Genomic DNA, 10,444 nt, shown 5'->3' with positions numbered 1-10,444 from the left:
GGAGATGACTTGAGTGAAGTAAAAACCCAGCAGTGGCCTAGCAAAGCTTTTTGAAGCATTTACTCCTTAAGGTTAGCCTCATGCCAAGATTTTCCCACTGTTTTCATAAAGTGTTAGAACTCCCCAGCTCTGGTAGCTGTCAATATTTTTGGCCAGCAGGTTCAGAGATTGTTAGTACAAATCACACAGACACACAGGGAGCCTAATCAGAAAAACTGAATTGCATGAGGTACAGTGCGCTTTAAAGAAAAGTAGAGACTGGCATAAAAATGTTCAGCTGGAAATTGGGAGTGCAAGGACTGGTGTTGCTCAGGGAGAGTGAGACAATTTCTCTGGTCTTTCTGTCACTCCCTCCCCAAAGTTTGTATGGTTGTTGCTGGGATACTTTGGCAAGGGCTACTAGCACGGGACAGAACAGAGAAATCTGATCTGGGGATGAGTCCTACAAGCCAGGCAGAGAGAACACAGTGGGACCACCAAGCAGGCAGACAAGGGCTCTCATCCTGGAGAGGAGAAGTGATGTCTCTATTAACTTGGTTGTCTGCAACTCTCCAATCAGCAATGACCCAGGAAATCACAAACTCTCCATTAATGGCTTTGGTACTGATGATTTATAGGTGAGTCTGCCTTCCCTACTCTTTCCTTCTTCCTGTGTAATGATTTTTTGAGTCTTTGATGGGTTTATTTACCACTGGCCAAAGGCTTTATATGACAAAAGTTGTTCATTTACAATCTTTTTTTATGTGTAGATTTGGCACCATTGATTGACAACGTCTTCTGTGTGGTGGGTTGCTCTTGTCTGTCTGTCATGTGCCAACCAGATTTCTCTCTCAGTCCCTTTCTTCAAGAGGACAGGGCAAGAAAATAAGCTGAAAAACTTGTTGGATAAGATAATTTAATGAAAGAAAACAAAGGCCATGTATGGAATTAAAGGACATAAAAAAACTCCTCACTACTTCCCATCAACACATGGCGTTCAGGCACTTTCTGGGAAGCAGATATTAATATGTGTAGTGGTTGCTTTGGAACACAAATACCTTAATAACATATATCTGCCCCTACTCTTTCTATAAGATTTTTTTGTTGAACATGGCATCCTATGGTATGGGACAGCCTTTTGGTCATCTTGATCATCTGTCCTGACTGTATCACTGCCCAGGGTCTTGTCCACACATAGCCTATGGGTCTTTGAGGGAGGAATTGAAAGAAAGATTTGATACTGTGGGAACACTGCTGGGAACAGCTGAAACACTGATGTCTTATCAGCTCTGTGCCAGCTACAAACACAGAGCACTAGCAGGGCTGTGCTGGGGAAGGTTAACTCCAGCCCAGGCAGACCCACTACAGCCCCACAGAGAAGGCAGGCTGAGCACAGGGCTGCAGGTGCTGGTCTGGGGAAATCTGTTCCTCAGATTGAACCCAGCTACCACCCCTCAAGGCTCTGAGGAGTCCTGGTTCTCTACTGTGACACTGAGGACAGGGACTGGTGTGAACTCTGCCTTGGATTTCGCAGGAATGTGCCCTCAGGGCAGCCTTGGACAGTATTTCCTGGCTGTTTGGAAAACTTTAGTGTCCTAGAGAGAGTCCCCAGGAAGGCTCTTTGCCTCCAGCGCAAGACATATCACAGAATATTTGTATCTGCCTGGGTGAGAGATAACAGCTACTGCACCTGGAGAGGAAACCTGCTTGTCCTGTCCCTCTGGGGACAGACCTTGCCATGCATTTCCCCACACCCCTGTGACAGCACAGGTCATGAACTCACCCAGACTGGCATCTCTTTAGGGAAAGTGACTGTCAGGTCTCAGACCTTTATGAAAACACCAAAACTTTTGGTGTTTGTTCCTTTCCACTTCCTTTATGGCTAATAAGAGGGAACTAGGCAGTGGGGAGATGCTGTTCTTCCCGGTTGTTTTTAGGCACTGAAGGATTAGGTGAGTGGCATCTTGCTCTCCCTTATCTCTGTCTCCACACCATTGAATGAAGAGTGCTGAGGAAAACTTTGTCAGGTGTAACTTTCTATATGGCAGAGATCTGTAGGTTCTCCTAAGACAGGCCTAGCAGCATGTGGAGGTATCTTTGTGGCTTCCTGGCCCTGCTGGAGCAGATGAAATGCAGTAACTCACAGCTGATAAATTCTGCCAGACTGCCTGGATCCGCCTATGCCATTCAGTATTTTATCCAAAATCCCACAGGTGTTTCTCCCACTCCCTAGCCAGATATTTGTGCTCCTTGAGTTCTCTCACACTTAGGAAGAAGAGCTGAGAGAATAACTGAGAAAATCTCTTTTAAGTCATCACACAGCAAATCCAAGGTTTCTTGCTGATTTAGCAATATCTTTCTGTTGTGTCAACAGAGGGCCAGCCAGGCCATTTCTGTGAGATATTTTGGTCATTGACATACACTTTGATCCAACAGATTTATAGGTGTCTGGCAAAAGTCCTCAGCTGGGGTTCATCATCCTGATTTACACCGGTTGAATCCTTGCCTTGCTGTGCCTCCCAAATCAAGACAGATTTTTTTTTGTGTGCAGTTCCTTTGTTGCTTTAAGAGAAAAAACCCTGAAAAACATACCCAACATCCCACCCTATAAAATAAAAATGAGTACAGGATGCACAAAATAAGCCTGCAAAAGGGAGACGTCTCTTGGAAGAAAATTGAAATTCTTCTAAGTGAGAACATTATTGCCCATGGCACTGTCATGTAACTGCAGTTTTATAATGGACACAATATAATGAGTGCTGTTCATGAAAGCTGGTTATTATATCCTAGCTGGAGGTCATACTTTGGCATATATAGAGCCAGTAATTTGTATACAGTGGGAGTTCTGCTGCTCTTCTGGTTTTCTTAGGTTAAGTTGTCTCTATCATATCCTATATCATTTTCAAGCTCATATTGCTTCTTAAGCTACCCCATCGTCCTCAATTCAGAGATGAGCAGTTTCAGCCCAAGCCCTTAAGCTCCTCTAATGTCAAAGCGTGTTCCTTGATCAGTTTGCAGAGTGGTTTGAGTGTGTCTCTGAGAGGATTGTTGCTTAGCTTGGATGCAAGGATTGCCTCCGCTGGCCTCCCATGGTCTCAGCCTTTTTGGACTGTTCTGCTCCTTCTCTGTGTGATGCTTGGACATGAGGTTTTCCTTATGCACATTTTTTTCCTCATATTGGAGTTTAAGTAAAAGCTTTTACTGAGCTAGTCTGTCCTTTCAGTGAGTGACAGGGTTTGGCTTATCCTCACAAGGGTATTGGCACAGAGATTGTAGGATGGCTGCAGGACGGAAGATTTTTGGCTGGCAGTGTCTTCTGTGATCCCATCCAGGTAATCATCAGTCTCTCTTTAGGGGCAGGGTATAAACCTTTCATCTTGTTCCACCTCTCCTTGGGTACTTCTTGGAGGAGTCAGAGAGAGTCTCTGGGAGATGATGCTTTTGAGTTTTTTATGCGGCAAGAATTCTACATGGTGGAGTGATCATTGAAACAAAACAACTTCTGCTGACAGGTCTGACTGTGCTCATTGCTTTTGTTCATCTTTGGGAGCTCAGTAAAACCTCCAGGGTTTCTGTTTGAAAACTTTACATTGTTGTCTGTGCAACTATGAGAGAAGGGAAAACGGCAGCTATGCCAGAAGTTTTATTGAAGTACAAAAAATGAAACAAGCAATCTAAAATGACTAATAAAATGGTGCCCTTTGCCCCAAACTACAAGCAAGAAACGTTACATTAGAACTGATACCTAATCTAGCAGATAAAGCAGCTCATGTCCATACATAAAATTAATTAGGCACAAAATACTCTGTACAAGCAGGCAGTCCCTATTATCCCTGAGGTTTTATTCTTATTAAGTAAAGATAAACAGAACCAACATATTAAAAGTGTGGGGTTTTTTCAGTAAAGCATAACCTACACTATTTTTCTCTCTATCACACAGCAGGTACCTTAGGTTGCACATTAAAATTTCTGATGGGTTATGGATGAGAGGATACCAGGCACCTGTGTTCTCTCTAGTGTCTCCTGATTTGAAGCTTGGACTGAGAATAGAGAAATTTTCTGGCTCTGCCCCTGAGTGTGGTGGGTCTGCTCCAGGAAAGCCTGCTGAGTGCTATCCTCACCACTTGTCTCAGAGAACAAGAACCTGCACATTTCCACACAGCAGTAGATATATTAGCACCCACATTTGTAACCTCTGTCTTCCTTCTTATTATCACCATATGGCAGAACAAGAGGAGGGTCTCAAGTGTACCTCCCTGAATGCACCATTATGTCTTCAATTCATCAGAACTGCTGCTATTATTTCCTTTCCTTTATGTACTGGCTTTTTCTTCAAGCACAGTCCCCATCTCTTCTACACTCAAATAGTCTGTGTTTCCTCTGTGTCTCTGCTCCTCCCTTCTCCCATCAGTGCTACTTTGTTCCCTTTCTAAGCCCCTAGGTTGGTCAAGCAGAATCTGCTGCATTCCCTGTGCCTGCGGGGCTCATCATGTCCATTGAGATGCCATGAGCCATGTGGACCTCAAAATGAAAGCCAAACACATTTGCACTGCCCACTCCCCACGGTGGTTTAATATTGTGGGGAAGGAAGGGCACCCATATGTTCCCCTGAAGCAGAGAGGGCAGCCAGAAATCATTTGCAGTTGAGTTTTTAGATGTAAATAACATTGCAGACTGCATGCAAATGTAACAGCACCTCTGCATGACAGGGCACTCTACACAGTTGTGTCTACAGATTCTCACCAGCACTAAGACAGGCTTAGCTACCAAAATCTTTATCTCAGCAATTTTTCTTGCTAATTAGGAGGCCCACCAGACCTGTGGGAGCAGGATTCTGGCAGTGCTTTCATGCTGCATTTTGCACACGATGTTTTGTTATCTGCTTCCGGGGGAAAGCTATGGGATAGAGTTTGACCACTGCATTGCTCATATCCAAAATATACATCACTTTTAAACTAGTAATTATTTCTGATATATTCTGGCATGTCTGGGGAAAGCTGTCAAAGCACATGGAAAGAAACACAGTAAGTAAGAGATGGCCCATCCAAAGGAGCCAAGACATAGATGGTTTCAATTTGCCTTCAAACCAAAGGGTTTCAAGTCAGGGCAAGTTTGTGCTGTTATTTCTTGCTTCCCATGGCACCAGGAGAGCAATGGACAAGGACCTGGAAAAGCAGGAAGATCAGTCTGGGTAGAAGTTGTGCAGGGCAGCATGGCCAGCAAGTCATTTTGCAAGTAGCTCTGAGTGCTCTTCTAGAGCCCCAGCTATTCCCAAGGTGCCCTAAAGGAGCCTGGACTAGAGAGGAAATAAAAGTCAATAAATGCAGCTTTGTAGTAGCTAAGTAGTGATGTCTACCTGTGTCCAACAATGCACAGAGAAAAAAAGTTTCCAGGCTTTTCTTTTTTTTTTTTTTAAAGAAGTTGTTAATTAGAGATAGTGCAAATGAGCAATATGTTCCTTCTTGGGATTTATAAGTTCCAGAAATGCCTCAAATCAACCTGCACACAATAAAGAAAATGATAAAAGAAAACAGTGCATTGCCTTGTGCAAAAATCTCCACATCCCACTTTTCTTCAAAGTCAGGCACTGTGGTAAATTAGGCACAAAGGACCTTGTATTTCTGTGTGGTGTGGTACCAGCTCCTAAAACAGCTTGAAGCCCTTGCAAGGCAGGCTGTTCCCAGCAGAGAGGAGCAGGAGCAGCAGGTCTCAGCTGTGCTGCATGCTGGATGCTCAGTGCTCTGGGGCAGAGCAGATGGAAACAGTCCCAGCCTCTTTTTTATTTGCTTGCCTTTTTTTCTGACTGTGTAGATAAACACTGGGGGACTGTGTTCACAGGGAAGTGTAAACACTCCCAAGCAGCTGGGGAGAGCCCTGCTCCAGGGCAGAATGAAGGAGGCAGTGATGTGACCAGCCTGGGAAGTGTCAGGGTGTGTGTTGTGCCAGGGCAGGATTAGCACCCTGCCCATCAGCCCCAGGAGGGCACAGCCACCCTGTCAATGTCCCTTGGGCTGGACTTCAGTCAGGTCGTTTGGCCTTGATTGCCAACATCCTAATCAATAGATTGAAGCACAAAGAGCCTCCCCTGGCAGACAGCTCAGTGGCCAGGCAGAGGGTTCCATTTCGATCCAAATCTGGCATCTGGAATTTTTTCATCCCTAATGTACTGGTATGGCTGAATAGGTTGAAAACCACTTTTTTTTCCAGGGTAACACTTATTTCCATTCCAAAACAACAATGAAAGCAATGGGCCTAAAGGAGAATTTAGCTGGTTTTGAATGTCTTGTTTCCAAAAAAATGGAAACAATCTGTTTGGATTTTGACATAACATTTCTTTTGCTATGTTAGAATTTTTATAAGAAAATGAAGGACTGCATGCCTACGAGAATATTCTTTCCACCTGCATCATCCCACGTAATAAAAACCATTAATTCCCTCTACAAGTCATGTCCATAAAATGAAATAATTTTCAAAACAACAGCAAGCCATTTCATTACTGATGATTTGTGCTGCTTAGATCAAACTGCTGAATTTTGTATTTTTTATTTGAGACATTTTTATTTTCTATAGTCTTGTATGACCAAATATTATCACATTATTTTCTTTCATTTTCCAGCTCCACAATGACTCATGTTCCAGCAGAAAAGTATTTTCAACTCAGCTCCTTTTGAAAACCCATCAATTATTATGATAGTCCCAGTGCATCCTAAGGACATTTAATTAGTGGTAAGCTGGAAAGAGACTGAGCAGTACAATTTAGTAGTTAGCCAGATTTCTAGAGTCCTTTGTTAAATGTTCTAAAGTATCTACACCTAGAAAATTTTAAAAAAGAAAACCATCTGTCCTTAAAGGAAAGGAGAAAGCAAGCCTGTAATTGCTCAGGGGACAGGTGTAGTGGTTGTTTGTAGAACAGCTCAGATACCACAGCACCATAGACGCAGTAGATCCAGGAACTCCAAGTTAGCAACTGGATCTCCAAGTCTAACCAGCAACCTGGAGTAGGGAAGGAAATATTTTAAAAGTTGGTTTCTTATATCATTAGTGGTTTGGGTCAGGTTTTCAGTTACTGCTTCCACAGCTTACCCAGATCATCCCATTCCAGTGACTGGAAGGTGGCACAGGTGCCTTGTATTCCTTGATTCCAGAACAGCCTTGCCATACATTTCATGCTGTTCCCATGTTGTGCTCTTTTCTCTCACTGCCAGTGATGGTAAAACAAAATGATCTCTATTTTTTACTTGTGAGAACTGATTCAGGGCTAAAGCAATATAAGAAAAAATAAAATCTATGTCTATCAAGAACTCGTTATTGCAACAATAGGGTATTAATAGTTTGTTTCCGCTGGAAAAAGCAGAAAGGAAATGTCAATAACATTTACCAGTATGAGTAGTCTCAGAATTGCTGCACATTTTAATTACAGCTTTGGATTTAAAAGTCTTTTCTCTCTCTCTCTAAGCAAACACAGTTTATTCAACCAGGAACAGAGTTCCTTTCTCATCAGAAAACAACACAAGATATCTCATATCTGCCCTCCTGGGAAGCAATTTCAAATATTTGTGAGGTAAGAAATAATCATTCCAGGCTGATGTTTTAACTGCATTTTGAGCTGCTAGACTTTGCCTCCTGCCTGCCTGTTTCAGCTTTTCCTTCCTTGCTGCCAAGCCCTGCTTCCATGCCATCTAGTCTAGCCTGGCCATTTGCCACTTCTCCTTCCACCCTCTGCAGCCTGGTGAAGGGACACCCCTGCTTCCAGGAGCAACCACAGCAAGGAAGGGAAAGCTTGGGCATGGGCATTGCTCCCATCATGGGCCAAAGGCTTTCTGAGCCCTGGGTTGAAGTGAATTGACAAGCAAGAGCAGCTCAACACCTCGAAATTGCAGTAGGAATGAAAGAAGCCAGGCAGCACAACCACAAATGTACAGCTGAGGTAAATGACAACACTGGCACAGAATTCACCGCTGGGACTCCTCAGAGGGCAGCTGCAGAGTCACCCCTGCACCACTTTCTTGGGGTTCCTTTCTCATTCAGCTTCTCCACAGTCTCTCTCTGACTTCAGACACAGATCCCCAGGAAACACACTGGATTTCCTCTGGGACAGGATGCTGCCTGCAGTACTGGCTGGGTTTGTGTGAGCTGATAGAACCAACAGGAGAGGGACCTGCAGTGCAGCTGGCACTCCAAAAACCCCCCAAAGACCACATCTCATGGAATATACCTGTCTATATATACAGCTTGGGCCCAGACCCTGGAGGTGAAGCTGGGAGTAATCTCAAGGTACCACAGCAGAGTTACACTTTCTACCTGAATGTGGGCCTGTACAATTAGCAATTTGCCAATTGAATGGTGTTAACACCAACTTCTAAATCACACCAGAAACATCTTATAGTATGTCTGTAGCCATAGGCTGAGAATGATTCAGTTATTAGTGAAGATAATTAGGCCAACACTAAACTGTCTTTGCTTCTCTTGAAGCTACAGAGGTTACATTTCCAAGCCCACGGTATCCAGATTTCTATCTAGTTCTGCATGATTTCCTCAGGATTTTAAGCCTTTCAATGAGCCATTATTTTCCCCTTAGTTTCATTAAACAATATGACACAAACTGTGTGCAGAACATGGCTTTATTTGCCAAGCATTACTTTTTTCAAGCATTAAAATAGCACCTGATCAGCTTCTCTTGCAACACACTGCTTCACTTGTTAATGTTTCAACAGAAAATTTGCTTTGCTATAGAGAAAAATACACATGTATATAATTCTTTCTGACACCCATCCTACGACAGACTATAAGAGGGATGCAGGCAATATTTATAAATCATTAAATTCTATGGAATGTGAACAGGAACCAGTTAGTTCAGGTGGGTTTTGTTTAGCAAAAACTGGATTAAATCAAATAACACAGAAAGTAACTATTATTCACACAGCACATGCAGGGATTCCAGTCTGTAGATTACTGCTATTGACATTATGATTGCACTGAATACAAGTTTCATCTGCTGTTTTCATCTGCTGCCCAAATGAAACAAATAAAATTACTCCTCTCATGGGATTTTTCATGAGCTCTCTGCTCTTTCTGTTTTAATGGACTGTGTTCCCTGGGATACAAGTTTTCCAAAATTCCTGAAAAGCAAGTAACATTTCTGGTAAACTTGCCCAATGATTAGAAAGTAGAACCTGCTGTCTCAGGTATTTTCATCTAGTATCTTTACCTTCAAAAGATCCATGTCCATTCAAAATATTTTTAGAGGTTTCATATTTGCATTTTGATGGGAAAATTAGTGCACCTGTGGGGTTGTGGGAGCACATGGGGAAGCTCAGACTTTATAATATTTAGCTGCATGTTGCTTTTGTATGGAACAGAGGGGCACTTCAATTTAGTTGATTTCCTATTTGAATGACATAAAAAATCAGGGAGAAATTTCGAGCAGCGTTTTGAATGCACCTCAGAGCATTTTACAGCAAGTAAAACAAGGCAATCTCCTGGCCCCTGTAATAATATGATTTAACATGATTAGGACTGCCTGACTCCCTTCTCATTGCAACCAACCAAGAGCAAGATAGAGCCATCCATAACATGTGTGCCTTGCAAAAGGAAACAGCTGCATCCTGATGTGAAGGAACCTGGCTTGGATTGTCCTCTCATTGTTGATCTTGTTATAGCTCCATTTACACAGACTGCAAGCTCAGAGGTGAGGGACAGGCTTTGAGCCTCAGGAATTCACACTCAGGATACACACTGGAATGTTTTGGAGAACAAGGTGTTCTGGGGTACAGCAGGTGGGTTTGCCAAACTCTCCCTGACAATCTTCTAGCAGTTGGCCTAGCTGATCAACAAGCATGGTCCTGACCTTAGTATTTGCTCTGACATTTTTTTTGTAGACACAGCATGTCTGCCATACATAATGGGTTGGTTATATTTAGGATACTTTGGGAAAGTTATATACTATTTATGAGATCTTTGCAGCACCTAAAGGGGCTGCAAGAGAATTGGAGAGGGACTTTTAACTAGGGCATTTAATGATAGAACAAGGGGAAATGGCTTTGAACTGAAAGAGGGTAAATTTGGATTAGAAGTTAGGAAGACATTTTTTTACTTTGAGGGTGGTGAAGAACTGAAACAGGTTTATCAGAGTCCCATCTCTGGAAGTATTCAAGGCCAGGTTGGATAGGGCTTTCGAGCAACCTGGTCTAGCAGAAGGTGTCCCTGCCCATGGCTGGAAGGTTGGGACTCTATGATCTTTAATCTCTTCCAGTCCAAACCATTCTAACTTTATAGTTCCAATGTCACCCCATCTGTCTGTGTGTGTGTGTGTATCTGTGTGGATAGATGAACATCCTGGGGCTTATCCAAGAAGAACTTTAGAAGTCCTTTTCCTTCTGTGGTCCCTCTCTGACTTGAACAGACAGGATTTTCTGAGGGCCAGGTAGACACAATACGTAGCTGACATAATTCCTAGGATTTGGCC

The 10,444-nt window shown here is 43.0% G+C and overlaps 1 long non-coding RNA gene across 1 annotated transcript; it reads left to right on the top strand.

Moving 5' to 3' along the window:
• Positions 1-469: 469 nt before the first annotated feature.
• Positions 470-7,718, top strand: LOC134561927 (uncharacterized). Its single transcript, XR_010083023.1, has 3 exons — positions 470-617; positions 6,596-6,705; positions 7,436-7,718. It is a non-coding gene; the product is annotated as an uncharacterized LOC134561927 (long non-coding RNA).
• The last annotated feature ends 2,726 nt before the right edge of the window (positions 7,719-10,444 follow it).

This window comes from Prinia subflava, chromosome 1 (assembly GCF_021018805.1).
Source record: "Prinia subflava isolate CZ2003 ecotype Zambia chromosome 1, Cam_Psub_1.2, whole genome shotgun sequence".
Lineage (NCBI taxonomy): Eukaryota > Metazoa > Chordata > Aves > Passeriformes > Cisticolidae > Prinia > Prinia subflava.
Note: the sequence above shows the minus strand (reverse complement) of the source record. Positions and strands in the feature narration are given on the sequence as shown.